The sequence below is a fragment of the Grammomys surdaster genome, unplaced genomic scaffold (genome assembly GCF_004785775.1).
Source record: "Grammomys surdaster isolate TR1022 unplaced genomic scaffold, NIH_TR_1.0 124392, whole genome shotgun sequence".
Classification (NCBI taxonomy): domain Eukaryota; kingdom Metazoa; phylum Chordata; class Mammalia; order Rodentia; family Muridae; genus Grammomys; species Grammomys surdaster.
Window position 1 is genome coordinate 14,895 of NW_021619404.1, and position 15,826 is coordinate 30,720.

At 40.3% G+C, this 15,826-nt stretch overlaps 1 long non-coding RNA gene across 1 annotated transcript; it reads right to left on the reverse strand.

Annotated features, from left to right (window-relative positions):
* Positions 1-13,000: 13,000 nt before the first annotated feature.
* On the reverse strand, positions 13,001-13,798 carry LOC114636497. The gene is made up of 2 exons (XR_003713632.1): positions 13,699-13,798; positions 13,001-13,093 (listed from the first exon to the last, which is right to left on the reverse strand). It is a non-coding gene; the product is annotated as an uncharacterized LOC114636497 (long non-coding RNA).
* Positions 13,799-15,826: the final 2,028 nt, after the last annotated feature.

Genomic DNA, 15,826 nt, shown 5'->3' on the forward strand with positions numbered 1-15,826 from the left:
CCACCCCCAAACTAATCTGACCTGGTGTAAAGCAGCTTTGAGATATGTATTAAGAAAATACCCATGTTTTGCAGACAGAGCACCTGGCGTACAAGCAAATTTACAACTCTTTTTTTTTGGGGGGGGGGGGTTGAGGAGGCCGCTCCTGTGAGCAACAGGAGGCCAATACAGCCATCTACAAACAAGCTTCATAAGCAATGGACAGTTCCCATTACAACTCCATTTCTCAGAGTGCTATTTGTCACAATTTGTATTTTCCTGTTCTTTGTTTAAAGATAACTATCTCATATTTAAATGAAATTTCAACATTAATATAGCTTTTGCATTCTTTTTGTCTTTCACAGGTTCAGAGTTGTACTGTTCATTGTTTTGGCATAACGATATTCGATTTATTCAGTTGTGTCATCTTCCTTTAAGTTCCACTGGGAAATGCTGTGTCCAAAACACAAAAACCCATGTTTCCTCTTCCCAGAAGCAGATTGTCATGGAACTTGAGAGTTCTGTTACATTGGTGTTGGTCCTTGGCCTTTTTAGGGAGGCTGGTGATACTCATCGCTCACTGCCTGCCCCGGAAACATCTGTGTCATGTGTCTTCTGCCATGTCAATTGCTTGTATTTCATTCTTTGCATTACTAGAAAGCTTTACACATCCTATAATTCCTTTAATGTTCTCAACTATGTGCAGATATGCTGAAATAAATGTGTATTGTATGTGCTTATGTAATCCAGGGATCAACTTTAGGCATTGTTACTCAGGACCTTCTAGCCTTGGTATTTTAGACAGTCTCTTACTGGAACTCAAGGACTGCTGCTTAGGCAATACTTTGTGCTATGTGAAGAAAGTCAATACATTTCAGTGACTCAGGAAGGTAGAAAGATGCTAATACACTGGACCCCATTGTTTTTCTTCTCACTGTCAAGGAGTAGAGCAGTGCACCATAGCATTCTCTGTGTCTGCAGCTGGCTGCATGTGCCCAGAACATATTCATCAAATCATTTTTATTATGTAAATTTGCCTCAGTTGTGTCCAAGAAGAGCAAGGTATTGGGTTTATTCCCTTGTTCACAATAGTAAATCCTGCACTTCTTTTCCTCTGGAGCAAATGAGAAGATGCATAAAACCATGCTAGTGTGCAGCTGTTCTTTGACGTAGTATCTTCCGTAAAACTGTAGAGCAAAAACAGCATTAATATGTTATTCTAGCTGGAAACTGTGGGATTTTTGTCTTTAAAGGAGTTATTTTGCTACTAAGAAACATGGTTCTCTTTGTTTTAGCCACTTTTAAGAATTTTGTTCAAGGGCTGGAGAGATGGCTCAGTGGTTAAGAGCACTGACTGCACTTCCAGAGGTCCTGAGTTCAAATCCCAGCAACCACATGGTGGCTCACAACCATCTGTAATGATATCTGATGCCCTCTTCTGGTGTGTCTGAAGACAGCTACAGTGTATTCATATATAATAAATAAATAAATCTTTAAAAAAAAAAAAAGAATTTTGTTCAAAGAGTTGAGAGTATACAAACAGTTCAGTGATTACTCAACTTGTAAGTCCTTACGATTCAACAACACATGACCTTTACAACTGGTTATTTCTCCTGTTTTCCTCAAGACTAGTGCTTTTACCGATCTTGGTTTAAGATGTAGTCAACTTAAATGATATTGGCTGCTCTGTGGTCTCTTTACCAAGTACACCTTGGCAGGTTGGTCTGCAGAACTATACCATCGAGGTCCTTAGTGGGTTACCTAGAGCAAAGCCATGTTTGTTCTTTGTTCTTCTTGTTAGGAAAGCAGAACTAAATGGGGAAGTGGACATGTGGAATGGCTTTCTACTGTGGGAAGTTAGCAGCAGGAGCATAGAGATGTAAGGTACTAGACTCATTTTACCTCAGCACCATAGTAACCCTCGCATGTGGGCCCCATGCTAAACACAGCACATTAGGGGTAAAAGGAACAGTCTCAGGCAAGTACAGGCCAGCCCTGAGAAGCAGTACTTTCTTAAGACCCATTCTATTTTTAAGTAGTCTCAGGGATGTCCAGGTGTCCTGATTTAAAGGCACCACTTTTTAAATCAGGAAACTGTGTCTTGTTCTGAGGTCTGATGTAATAAAGTACATATTCCTAGGGGATAGAACGGCTGGGCCCATGAACCATGTTACAGCCAGTGATTTATTTACAGTGTTAACCACAGTTAATGGCAAATATGTAAGCCACACATGGTCTCAGGGCGGCCTTTTAACTAGAGCACAGTCATAGATCCATGAAGTGTAGGACAAAGGCAGAGCAGTTCGTGTCCTGTCTAGAAAAGTTTCCCTTCTGCTGTGTGACTGAGTAGTGGAGTTGCTCATACCCAGCATTCTCTCTGGAGCGCAGCCACTGGCTGTTTGTGTCTTGTTTTGTCTACCCATTCTTTACTTCATTGCTTACAGTGAAAACCTGCTCTAAGATGTCTACAATTTTCACTAATTTTTTTATCTTGCATTGATTTTTATAAAGTAAAATTGACTTCAGTTTTTTAAGAGTGGTTTAAAATTTTTATACTTTAGTGAGCTACTAAGTCAGTGTCCTAATTTGCTTCACTGTTGCTGTGACAAAACACTGACCAAAACCAACTTGGGGAGGAAAGAATTTATTAGGTTTGCAGATGCCAGTCCACCATTAAGGGAAGCCAAGGCAGGAGCCTAAAGGCCTCTCTCCTTACAACCCAGGCCCACCTGGCCAGGGCTAGCACCACCCACAATGGGCTTGGCCCTCCCATATTAATCAGCAGTCAAGAAATGCCCAACAGACATGCTCATTAGGCTAGTCTGAAGGAGGCAGTTCCTCTGTTGAGATTTCCTCTTCCCAGCTTTATTGAGATTTGTGTCAGGTTGGCAAAAACTACGACAGCTAGTAATCATTCTCTTCCTCTTTCTTGTCTCTGTTACAATTGCCAGGACCCTATCGCTGTAACAATGTAACTTCTCCAACTTCAGTGTGTTACAGAGTACTAACAAGGAGATTCTGTTAGAACTGCACTTATATTTGTATGGAAGATTCAGATTTCAAGCCAAAATATGCATGTACTTTTTATTCAAGTGTCAAGTTTCCTTGGCCCATATTTCCATTATTTAGTTGAGTTTAAAGAGGTGTTTGTTTGTTTGTTTGTTTGTTTACTGATTTTGAACACCAGTTGTTCATCAGATATATCTTTTGCTAATATATTCTTCTAGTCTTTTGCCTGTTCTCTTGATTTTTGGAAAAATTTAAAACACTTTTAAAATAATCTTAGATACTATTCTCTAATAAAATTTCAGAATACAAAGATTTGTATATGATTAAACAGCTTAAGATCCTTGTTTTCTTAGAAGAACATAATAAAGTAAAAACATGTAGGTATACATGGCTAACGTGATGAATAAGAGAGGATTTATTTTCTAATTTTGCTTTTATAAAGGTCACTAGTAGATAATTCAGAAGGAGAGAGCCAGCCCCTGTGCACCTTCATGGCTCAACAATTCCTGGTTAAACCATAATTAGAAGAGTGTGTACTCCATTGGCCCTCCTGTTTTAACTCAGCATTGTCTGTTGAAGCTTGCTATCAGTCTCAGACCTTCAAAAGCCTCAGGACTTGGCAGCCCCTTGCTCACTAGGATCTCTTAGAGCTCACCAGACTTGAGGCTAACATTCAAGATTCATTCCACATTTAGTTTTCTTGGTGCTTGTAGCCATGGTCACAGAGAAAGCATTTAGGAAAAAGAAAAGAAATGTGTACTGAACTGAGCTGAACCAGCAGATGGGACAGGGGTCAGAAGACTGTCATTGTAAGTCCAAGGATAAAATAGTTTCCTTTGAGAAAGGAAGACGCAGCATGTATTTGTGGAACATTGAAAATGTTCAGATAACTGGAGTCCTCGACTGGAAAAGTTACACAGGAAACAGATGGCAGTTTGAATGTCATCATGTGTGGCTTCTGTATTTATATACTTAACCTTTTTCATAGAATGGTAAGGTTTACAGCTAGGATGTTTGTAAAATTCATCTTCTTTTTTTATTGGATGTTTTATTTACATTTCATATGTTATCCCCTTACCCCATTCCCCCACTCCCAGGAACCCCCTATCCCATCACCCCTCCTCCTGCTTCTCTGCGGATGTACCCCTACATACCCCCCCCACTCCCACCTCCCAACCCTCAAATTCCCACCCACTGGGGCATCCAGCCTTCATGAGACCAAGGATCTCCTCTCCCACCTAATGCCCGACATATATGTATCCTTACATATACAGCTGGAGCCATGGATCCCTCCCTAAGTGCTCCCAGGCTGGTGGTTTAGACCCTGAGAGCTCTGGTTGGTTGGTATTGTTGCTCTCCTCATGGGGCCACAAACCCTTTCAGCTCTTTCAGTCTTCACTCTAACTCCTCCATTGGGAACCACATGATCAGTTCAATGGTTAGCTGTGAGCATCTGCCTCTGAATATGTCAGAGTCTTGTAGACCTCTAAGGAGACAGCTATATATCAACATGCACTTCCTGACTTCCACCTCAGCATCTACCTTTGGTGACTGCACATGGGATGGATACCTAGGTGGAATGGTCTCTAGATGGCCCCTCCTTCAGTTTCTGTCCCACACTTTGTCTCCATATTTGTTCCCTTGAGTATTTTGTTACTCCTTCTAAGAAGGACCGAAGTGCCCCCACTTGGTCTTCCTTCTTCATGAGCTTCATGTGGTCTGTGAGTTGAATCTTGGGTATTTCAAGGTTCTGGGCTAATATCCAATAATCAATGAGTGAATACCATGTGTGTTCTTTTGTGATTGGGTTACTTCACTCAGGATGATATTTTCTAGTTCCATCCATTTTAAAAATGTCATGAATTCATTGTTTTTAATAGCTGAGTAATACTCCATTGTGTAAATGTACCATATTTTTTTGTATCCATTCCTCAGTTGAAGGACATCTGGGTTCTTTCCAGCTTCTGGCTATTATAAATAAGGCTGCTATGAACATAGTGGAGCATGTGTCCTTGTTATATGTTAGAGCATCTTCTGGGTATATGCCCAGGAGTGGTATAGCTGGATCCTGAGGTAATGCTATGTCCAATTTTCTGACGAACCACCAGGCTGATTTCCAAAGTGGTTGCACCATCTTGCAGTCCCACCAACAATGGAGGAGTGATCCTCTTTCTCCACACCCTCACCAGCATCTACTATCACCTGAGTTTCTAATCTTAGCCATTATGACTGGTGTGAGGCGGAATCTCAGGGTTGTTTTGATTTGCATTTTCCTGATGACTAAGGATGCTGAACATTTCTTTAGGTGCTTCGCTACCATTCGAGTTTCCTCTGTTGAGAATTCTTTGTTTAGCTCTATACCCCATTTTTTAATAGGGTTATTTGGTTGTCTGGAGTCTAATTTCTTGAGTTCTTTGTACATATTGGATATTAGCCCTCTATCAGATATAGGATTGATAAAGATCTTTTCCCAATCTGTTGGTTGCCATTTTGTCCTATTGACAGTGCCCTTTGCCTTACAGAAACTTTGCAATTTTATAAAGTCCCATTTGTCAATTCTTGATCTTAGAGCATAAGCCACTGGTGTTCTGTTCAGGAACTTTTCCCCTGTGCCCAAGTATTTGAGGTTCTTTCCCACCTTCTATTAGTTTCAGTGTATCCGGTCAGACCAATCTCCCTTATGAACATCGATGCAAAAATACTCAATAAAATTCTAGCAAATCGAATCCAAGAACACATCAAAACAATCATCCATCATGATCAAGTAGGTTTTATCCCAGGAATGCAGAGATGGTTCAATATTTGGAAATCCATCAATGTAATCCACTATTTAAACAAACTCAAAGAAAAAACCACATGATCATCTCACTAGATGCTGAGAAAGCATTTGACAAAATTCAACATCCCTTCATGATAAAAGTCTTGGAAAGATTAGGAATTCAAGGCCCAAACCTAAACATAGTAAAAGCAATATACAGCAAACCAGTAGCCAAGATCGAACTAAATGGAGAGAAACTTGAAGCAATCCCACTAAGATCAGGGACTAGACAAGGCTGCCCACTCTTACCCTACCTATACAATATAGTACTGGAAGTCCTAGCCAGAGCAATTAGACAACAAAAAGAAGTCAAAGGGATACAAATAGGAAGAAGTGAAAATATCACTATTTGCAGATGATATGATAGTATACTTAAGTGACCCCAAAACTTCCACCAAAGGACTCCTAAACCTGATAAACAACTTCAGCAAAGTGGCTGGTTATAAAATCAACTCAAACAAATCAGTAACCTTCCTCTACATGAAAGATAAAGAGACTGAAAAAACAAAATAGGGAAATGACACCCTTCACAATAGTCACAAATAATATAAAATACCTTGGTGTAAATTTAACCAAGCAAGTAAAAGACCTATATGACAAGAACGTCAAGTCTCTGAAGAAAGAAATCAAAGATCTCAGAAGATGGAAAGATTTCCCATGCTTATGGATTGACAGGATTAATATAATAAAAATGGCCATCTTGCCAAAAGCAATCTACAGATTCAAGGCAATCCCCATTAAAATTCCAACTCAATTCTTCACAGAGTTAGAAAAGGAAATTCTCAAATTCATTTGGAATGACAAAAAACCCAGGATAGCGTAAACTATTCTCAACAATAAAAGAACTTCTGGAGGAATCACCATCCCTGACCTCAAGCTATACTACAGAGCAATAGTGATAAAAGCTGCATGGTATTGGTACAGAGACAGACAGGAAGATCAATGGAATAGAAATAAAGACCCAGAAATGAGTCCACACACCTATGGTCACTTGATCTTTGACAAAGGAGCTAAAACTGTCCAGTGGAAAGAGGACAGCATTTTCAACAAATGGTGCTGGTTCAACTGGAGGACAACATTGATCCATTGGAATGCAAATTGATCCATTCTTATCTCCTTGTACAAAATTCATCTTCTTAATCCACAAAACATCAAATTGAAGTCTATTAGTAAATCTCAAATAATTTTTTGTTGTCACGGTCTTAACACTTCAACAAGTGCTTTGTAGTCCAATGCAGGGATGTATATCTCTTATCCCAAATCTACTTAGGAAAGCAAGGCAGGGGAAACATGTCAGTAGTTCACTGCAGGCAGCAGGCTGAGATATCATCTCAAGAGAGACAGAAAAAAGGCAAGTCCCTAAGTGTATTCATACAAGTCCATAGTGGCCTCAGAAATTTAAAAGTAATATTCCTGATTAGAGAGTATCTCTTTTATTTAAAGCATAATATTTGCTTTTACTTACTCTCTGTGTTGTTTTCTGTCTGCTTCTTTCAGAATACTTACAAATATCTCTTTGTTGCAGCACATGTTTATAGTAGAATAAGACTTGTAAATTTGAATACCTTAGCCGGGTGGTGGCGGTGCACACCTTTAATCCCAGCACTTGGGAGGCAGAGGCAGGCGGATTTCTGAGTTTGAGGCCAGCCTGGTCTACAGAGAGAGTTCCAGGACAGCCAGGGCTACACAGAGAAACTCTTTCTGGAAAAATGAAAAAAAATTTTTGAGATATCTTTTCTTCTTTGCATAGGAGTTTTTAATTGTTTACTTTTATTGTTGTAAATTATGTATATGTATGTGAGTTACAAATATATGTTCAAATGTGCAAAGAGACTAGAGTCATCAGATCCCCTGAGCAGTTAGTTGTAAGCCACCCAGCATTGGTGCTAGGAACCAAAATCAGATCCTCTACAGGAGCAGTGTGTGCTCTTAACCTTGAGACACTATCTCTCCCGCCTTAGAATATTGTCTTTTTTTTAAGTTGTGGTTTGGTATTTTGTATTGTGTTTTGTTTTTGTTTTGGTGTGTGTGTGTGTATGTGTGCGTGCGTGCACGAGTGGTAATGGTGCCATGGTGCTTATGTAGAGGTCATAGGACAATCTGTAGAAGTCAGTTCTTTCCTTCCACCATGTCCTGGGGAGCAGCTGTGCATGAGTCTTGACACCAACCATATTTACACACTGAGCCATTTCAGTGGCCCTTAAAATCTAGTTTTAAGTATTATTTAAGCATGTATGTTCAATCTAATCTCTTGGTTTTCTTTGTAATAAAAATCCAAGAGCATGAAAAGCAATCTAATTTTCTTACCTAGAAACATGTTTAGGTAATAAAAATAATTAATTTTACTAATTAAGAAATGAGGAGGCTTTACTACATTTGCAGGCACAGTTTCGATAATTTTAACTCAATTAAAAAAGAATTAAAAAACACTATTAAGAATGTATGGTGGCCCATGCCAGTAGGACATGCTGACAAGGCAGAGGCAACAGAATCATGAATTTGAGGCCAGACTCGGCTCTACATTGTCTTTTCTGCCTTTGACATTAATAAAAAGGAATTTTAAAAAATTACCCTGAATTCCTCTATACTTATTTAAAAAACAAAAAAAAGTTTGTCTTTCTAAATTTCTAAATATGTGGAATTTGACAAGCAGCTTAGAGTTTATGAGAGGGAACAGAATGATGACCAAGCTGCATCCTCCCAAACCAGTGTAGCAGAGGTGTTCTTACAAGTTTGCTTATGAAAACTCTAGACACTGACTGGGGTGTGTTCAGGGAGAGGACTAGTGTCAGAGAAGCTAAGGAGATTTCTAAATTGCTAAAAGCAAACACTATGGTTCTTCTTCCTAAACTAATGATTCAGCAATTCGTCATTGATCTGCATCAGTTTGCTAGCAGGACAATGTACTACAAGTCCAGAGATTGGTTGTTGTATTTCGAGCATCTGATGAGATGGAGTGTGTAGAGCTGAGGCCATGTCACCACTCCTGTTCTAGCAAATCCCACCGTCCTCAAACCTGAGGCAGTGCTAGCTGGAGAAAAGGCAAGGGCATGTCCTCAGTACATGGTGTGGACAGCTGGTGTGAGTGCCATCCATCCAAGATTGGGAAAGGTTAAATAAACAGTAGGACAGTGACAAAGTACAGGGATTAATGGCTGAAAGCATTCAGTGATTCTTAAAACAGACATTGAAGTAAGTGGAGGTATTCTGAAGCCTGGGTTCTGAGAAACGGTGTAAGAAAGCTTTAGTTTCCTTTGGAAGCAAACTTCCTGCAGACAGAGGACCAGATAAATGGAGCAGCTCAAAAGTGTGTGTGTGCAACCTCAGGTGCACTTTATTTTGAAGAGACCATGAACTCACATGGAGGAGTATATGCTGTCATTTCTTATAAATGTTAAGCTATCAATGAGGTGGAGAATTGATATTTCTAACAAAGGAACACTAAAATGAAAGAAAATTGTAGTGAACTACAGTGCCACTCAGCTTTCTCTCTTGAGGCTTGTACTTACTAAGCCCCCCTGCCTCATGCTCCAGTGCAGCGGTAAGACATAATTCAGTGGGTGCCTGATCAGATTTGGCTAAAATCACCAGTAAAAACTACCTTTTTAAGTGCTTTCTTAGATTTATGATGTGTGTGCGTGTGTGTGTGTGTGTGCGCGTGTGTGCATGTGTATAAGTATGTAAGTGTGTAATTTGGCAGAACTGGTTCTCTTTTTCCACCATGAGTCCTGGAGATCAAAATCAAGTTCTCAGACTTGGCAACAAGCACCCTTATCCACAAGCCATCTCACAGGCCCTCAAGCTATTGGTAAAGGAGATGCATAAACAGCAAAGGGACCACAAGCCTTTCCATACTCATGCACACACACAATCTACTGTAGGAGTACGAGGATTGCTGGTGTGTGCCACTGCACCCAGCTTCTTCATGGCACTTCCAGGGGTCAAACTGAGTCGTCATGCTTGTGAGGTGAGAAGCCATTTACTCACTGAGCTGTATGTGTGGTCCTCTTCTAGTCTCTGGACTTCAGTTATACTGTGCATGCTGCTTTGCTTCACTGTCCCTGGTCTATGTTCATGTCCATGTGATTCTGTGTGATCACTGCAGTTTTGAACACGGTAGGTTCACCTGTAGTGAGGGCAAAACCAGTGAGCTTTAGATAAAAAGTAGGGGAGGCCTGTTACTCTCTAAGGCGGTTGAGCTCTGGAGTGACTCCATAACATTGTTACGCAACACAGGATGCGGGGTACTGGGGCCACTTCTCCATGTTTTCTATGAACAACTGTGAACATGGGCTGTTTCCCTGCTGTTTGCTCTGCAGGGCCTTATGTGAAGTAAAGGTATTACTGGGAGGGATGGTAACCAATGACTTAGGGAGTAGGTGCTTCCCCTGCCTAGCAGCTAACATGGCCACTCTACATTTCAGCCAGTAGGAAATGAAGAAGAGGAAGGTATACAATTTCACCACTAAGTGCTTGATCAGTATGTTCAAAGAGAAGATGCTTACAGATCAGGAACAACATCTGGACCCATAGTCAGCAAAAAGAAATCTATGATGAAACATTGTTTTCAGAAAGTTCTGTTGCTCTGATGTTGCCATAAGGATTGAAAGGCATAGCTTTAAGTTATTAAAACTTTTTTCTTTTAGAAAGAAAGAATGGAAATTCAATATCCAATTGAGTCTCAGAATAGTTATCAAAACCATTTCACACTTAATCCTCTAGAGCTGTCATTGCTAAATATACATGTAACCTCCTTCTTGGAGTGTTTTCAGAACCAGTTTAAAAGATGCCCTAAAAAATATGTATCGTTTGTCACTATGATCTGAAAATATATCCCCTGATTCATTCTGTGAGCCACTCTTAATAAAATTCATTTTAACAAAAATACTATTTGGAGACTCAATATATAGCCCAGGGCTAGAGTCCCTGTCCCACATGTCTGAGGCCCTAGGTTTGTTCTCTAGTACTGTATTTCCTATACACATGCACACATATATGTATTCAGATCTTTAATTAATATAACAAGTAGACCGGGTGTAGTGGTGCATGCCTTTAATCCCAGCACATGGGAGGGAGAGGCAGGCAGATCCCTGTGAGTTCAAGGCCAGCCTGGTCTACAAATCAAGTCTAGGATAGACAGGTCTTAATACACAGAGAAAACCTGTACACACACACACACACACACACAAGCTTTGAAGCTGATTTCAGTAAAAACTTTGTAAGCACCCTTAGTATAAGTTTATTGTTTCTTTCAAATAAATGTTTTTATATAACAATGAATTTTCTTTAAACTTACCTTAAAGAGTAAGTAGATGTATTTCACAAAAGGAAATTAAATGCTTTTCTAAATTAATTTTTAAGCAAATATTTTTGTATATTAATAAAAATGAAGCTTTCATTAATTCCAGAATTGAGTTCATGTACTTTTAAACAAGCTAGTTTAGTCGTGGAATACAGATTGCACTATTTCTACTACTGCTCTGTATGATAACTGCTTCACAGAGTTGAGGGTAGAGAACCTTAAAGGGACAGTAAAACACAGCCTCAAAGTAAGTAGAAATGCTAGAATCATTAAGAATTTACCGCAGCAGGCAAGAATGTCTGTGGAATTAGAGGCTGATGTCAAGGTGTATTTTATTTATAAGAGTCTACCACTCAGCATTGCTCTTGGTACTTGGAGTACATGAGTAAACAAAGCAAAGACTATGCCTTTGCAGGACTTGTATTCCAGTCACTTTAAGCAAAATATGGAAGACTGGCATAAAGCTCATCGTTTGTAGAGTAGACTGGATAAGCATAACAGTAAATGGAAGAAAAAAATTGTAAACAGTTTAGCCACGTGCAGTCTTAACAAAAATTAACAATCTTTTAAAAAGCTCTTGGCTTTCTGGGCCATGAGCTGAGATTCTAGAATGAAGATACTAAAAAGTTAAGTGTGTCATCACCATTAGCAATAGCTAAAAAGCATAGGTCCGTCAAGTTTCAGTGAGGGAAAGATGGATTAGTGATGGGTACATATTATTCAGTGTTGACAAAAAAGATGCTGATGTGAATAAATCTTGAAAACATTCTGCTAAGTGAAATAAGCCAGTTGCAAAAGATAATTACTGAATGATTCCACTTTTATAAAATGCCCAGAGGAGCCAAATTCACTGAGAAAGTAGAATGGTAGTTAACCAGGAGCTGAGGCAGGGAATTGATGAAGTATTGTTCAGTTTTTCAAGGTTAAGAGGCCTGGCAGAGATTAGTTGCACAGTTGTATGGATGCATTCAGTAGCACTGAACCTCTGACAGCAGTTGAGATGTTTGTAAGTGGGACTGGAGAGGTGGCTCAGTCGTTAAGAATGCACTACACCTACATACAACACTAGTTGCCAGGGATTCAGCCTTCTGTTCTGGCTTCTACAGGTGCCTGCACTCAAGTGCACATGCCCACATAAAGACACATAAGTATACACATAATTAATAAATCATTAAAAAGATATTATATTTATCACAATTTAAAAGTTATGTGTTAACTAATTGCTAGAGAAAAAAATTAAGATTAGCCATAATGCACCATACTTGGGGGAGCTGACCTTGCATATATGAAAGAATTGAAGGTTATTTACTAAATGCTTTTCTTCATCATCCGGGTGATATAAGTGCTCAAAGGAGATGCTGACAAGGAAGGAAATAGCAGTCAGTGGAGTAGGTAGACCCTGACAGAGACTGGCTAGACATGTTGCAGGTAGAGAGAGGCACTGAAAGTCTACAAGAAAGATGTAGGCTGAAAATCTAGAGGTGGTCCTGAATGTATATGTGCCAGGACCACCCGTAAGCAGTGTCCTGAGAGACCCAAGAAACTGACTTTGGAAAAACAGGATAGTATGTAATGACGGGAAAGTTGGAGATGGAACTTTAAGAATAAACGGGACCCCAGATAAATGGGCGATGATGGTTCAGAAATGACAATCCCCATACAAAGCTGTGCATTCAGTAAAGAATTAGAAAGAGAAACGGCTATGCTCAATGTTGGCCATATGACGCAAAGTGCAGTTGGATTACACAGGTAGTGTCAGCCTGGGGACCCGGGAGTGGGTACCTCCATTAACATGGTGGGGAAACAGGATGGTGAGGGAAATACTGACTTGGTGCCGACATTTTGCATCCAGGATATTTCCTACTATCTAAATAAAAGAACAGAACACATGGTTTAATTGTTGAGAGATCAGGTTTACTCACAGCAGCCCCATTGTGCCTCACAAAGGTTAATCAGGTTAGTGTGTCTTCCATACTCTGAGACCTCTGCAAAGCAAGGAGGAAATTATAATTGAGTGAACATCTTCAGGGCATGAAATAGAAGAACAAAACAGATATCCCAGCAATTGCCTATAATCTCAGGATAGTTGGTTTTAAATAATAAGGCAACAGAATCAAAGTGCATGTAGTCCATTAATAAGAGAATGGATTTTCTATTTAATATGGGTTGTTGTCAGTTAAACTGTGCCTCTTCACCCATAGTATTAGCATGCTAAAGTCGATGGCCTCCTTCTTTCATCTGATCTTTTCTCCAAAGCTTTCAGGATTGTGGAGCACATTGTATATACCTCTGCAGCTATCCAACTTGAAATTCAGACTTGGACGAGGAGGGAATGGTAAACATTGTTGGTTATGCTCCTTAATTTATGCCCCTTGTACTTCAGTGCACTTCTGTGGAACACATACTTAGCACTCCCGCCAAATCACCATTTCAGTCTTACTGAAGTTTCTTACTGGTGCTGGAAGGCCACTGTGTTAAAGATTCAGAAATCATCAAAGGATGCTCAGCTCTCAGTGCCTTTGATATTTGTCTCTAGTTTCTGAAATTTGCCCAGAAGGAGGAAAGGAACAGAGGGGAGGGGAGGCCTTACTATTTCCTGGAGCTCAAATGCCACAGTAGTGCACATCTTGATTCCATTAGACTTTGCAGGTCAAAGAGCAAGTTCAGCTGGTGTAGTTTACAGCACCAGGGACAGAGTGACTAGCCACTTTAATGACTTGCCTTTTTGCTGCAACTTACTCAGGAAGTAGGGGTTGCTAACCACTGAAATGTTTGTATCCACGGCTGGGGTGGGAGTGTTTGTTAACTGAGGAATAGACTCAGAACAAGGAGAGTGACTTGGCAGGAAGTGCACTGACATTTTGTCCTCTGATCCTCTGGGGGTTCTCCCTTGTGTCTTCCTAGTTGCTCTCTTGGGGCTCTCCAGGGAAACAGTGAGGCTGCTTGTGCTAACAGGGCTCCATCTGGGGGTCAGCCTCTAGTTAGGAACACTCTTTTGTGGTCAACTTGTTTGTCTACTTTCTCAAAAACATTTGTGTTCATGTTAGATCTCTTCTAACATTTGTGTTCTAGATCTCTTCCTAGAAAGGATCACTTCTGACTTTTTAAAAATCTTTTCTATGTCTCTGTTTCCATTGGAGAAATACTACTTTTATCAAAAAGTAATATTCTTTTTATGAAGAAGAGTGTTTTCAATAGGCAGCGACTAAACCCACTTTCTTTCACAACTTAACCTTTTGTTTTATTCTAAATTTTGTTGCCTCTGAAAACACAACATTTTAAACGAAAGTTTCAACTTTTTTGCAGTGCAGTCTAAGATGCACCTAATACCAGCTCACAGTGTAGTCCTTCCTGTGAGATGTACCAGGAGCAGCAAGGGTAATCCCACCAAGTTTAAAGCCCTCTCTGTTGCTTACACATCCTTGCCTTGTCATAAACATTCTCAAAGGATATGACTCAGTGGTGGAACTCAAGGCCCTGAGTTCAGTCTCCATGGGCAGTGACTTCACAGTTTTTCAAGATGGTTCACCCAAAGAAATCCAGTTTGTTCCACACCCAGCACATTTACTAGCAAAAGGACATGTTTGCAAAAGAGACTTTATTCAGCAACAGTCAAACATGAGGTGCCAGGACATCTCTCCTGTATCCCAGTAAAGGGATAGCTGTGGGGCCTAGATTATAAGTGTGACTCTCCATGCTAAGCCTGAGCATGGGACTTCGCCCCATCAGATCTTGCAAGGGACCCAAGTAAAGGCTTGGTAGTTCCAGACAGTTTTAATCATTGCTAACTACCTGAAAGCCTTGGAGATCCACACAGCAGAGGCACTATCTGTAGCAAAGCAGTAGAACTGTATTGCTGGGCTTCACTATACGACATCTCAAGCTGGTGATGAGAGTGCAAAGTCTTAGGTTTGGGCTCAAGGAAACACTGAGACGGATTGTCCATTTAAACAAGAGCTTGGTTTATTAGAAGAGTTATTAATGTCAAGGAAAGACAGGCATGGCAAGGGTCCTGAGGAAAGCTGAGGCCCACAGGACAAAGTGAGGTTGCCTTCCTACAGGTTCCAGAAAAGGGAGAGACTCTATACCAGGGGGCTGATGGGTCCATAGTAAATGCTTGCAAATCAGGCAGCCTCTGATTCCCTGATGGCAACAGGAGGGGATTGTTTGTTGCATTCTGAGGAGAGAACGTGTCACCTTGAGGGTATAAGGAATGCGAGGAAAAGGCACCTACTTAGTTAGTGTGCATCTATTATATTAGGTGTTTAGGAGTTGGGTAACTCAATAGCTTGGAATGTGGTAGCCTAGAGTCTATCTGCAGAATCAGCTGTCAGGATGGGGAGAGGCACCACCCAGGTGTGACCTGAGCAGCATCTGGAGTGGATCCCAGCGAAAAACAAGTGAAGCTCCAGAGCCTTATTCATGTTTTCTTTGGGCATTAATAGTATCCATTACAAATTTATTAAAATTATAACCAAGAGAACAATACTGTCTCTATTCCTAACTGTCCAAGCATACCATTTATGTAAGAATTGGAACTCAATCAACATACTTCAACAATGTGGAATAATTTCACCTTTTCACACTGTGCTTTTCTTCTTTTTTTATTACCCCACATGAGTATGCATGCACACACGCGCAGTGGAGAGGCCAGAATCTAGACATTTCTCTCCTTCTACCATCTAACTCAGGCTTGCCAATCCTTGAGCATTTCTCCT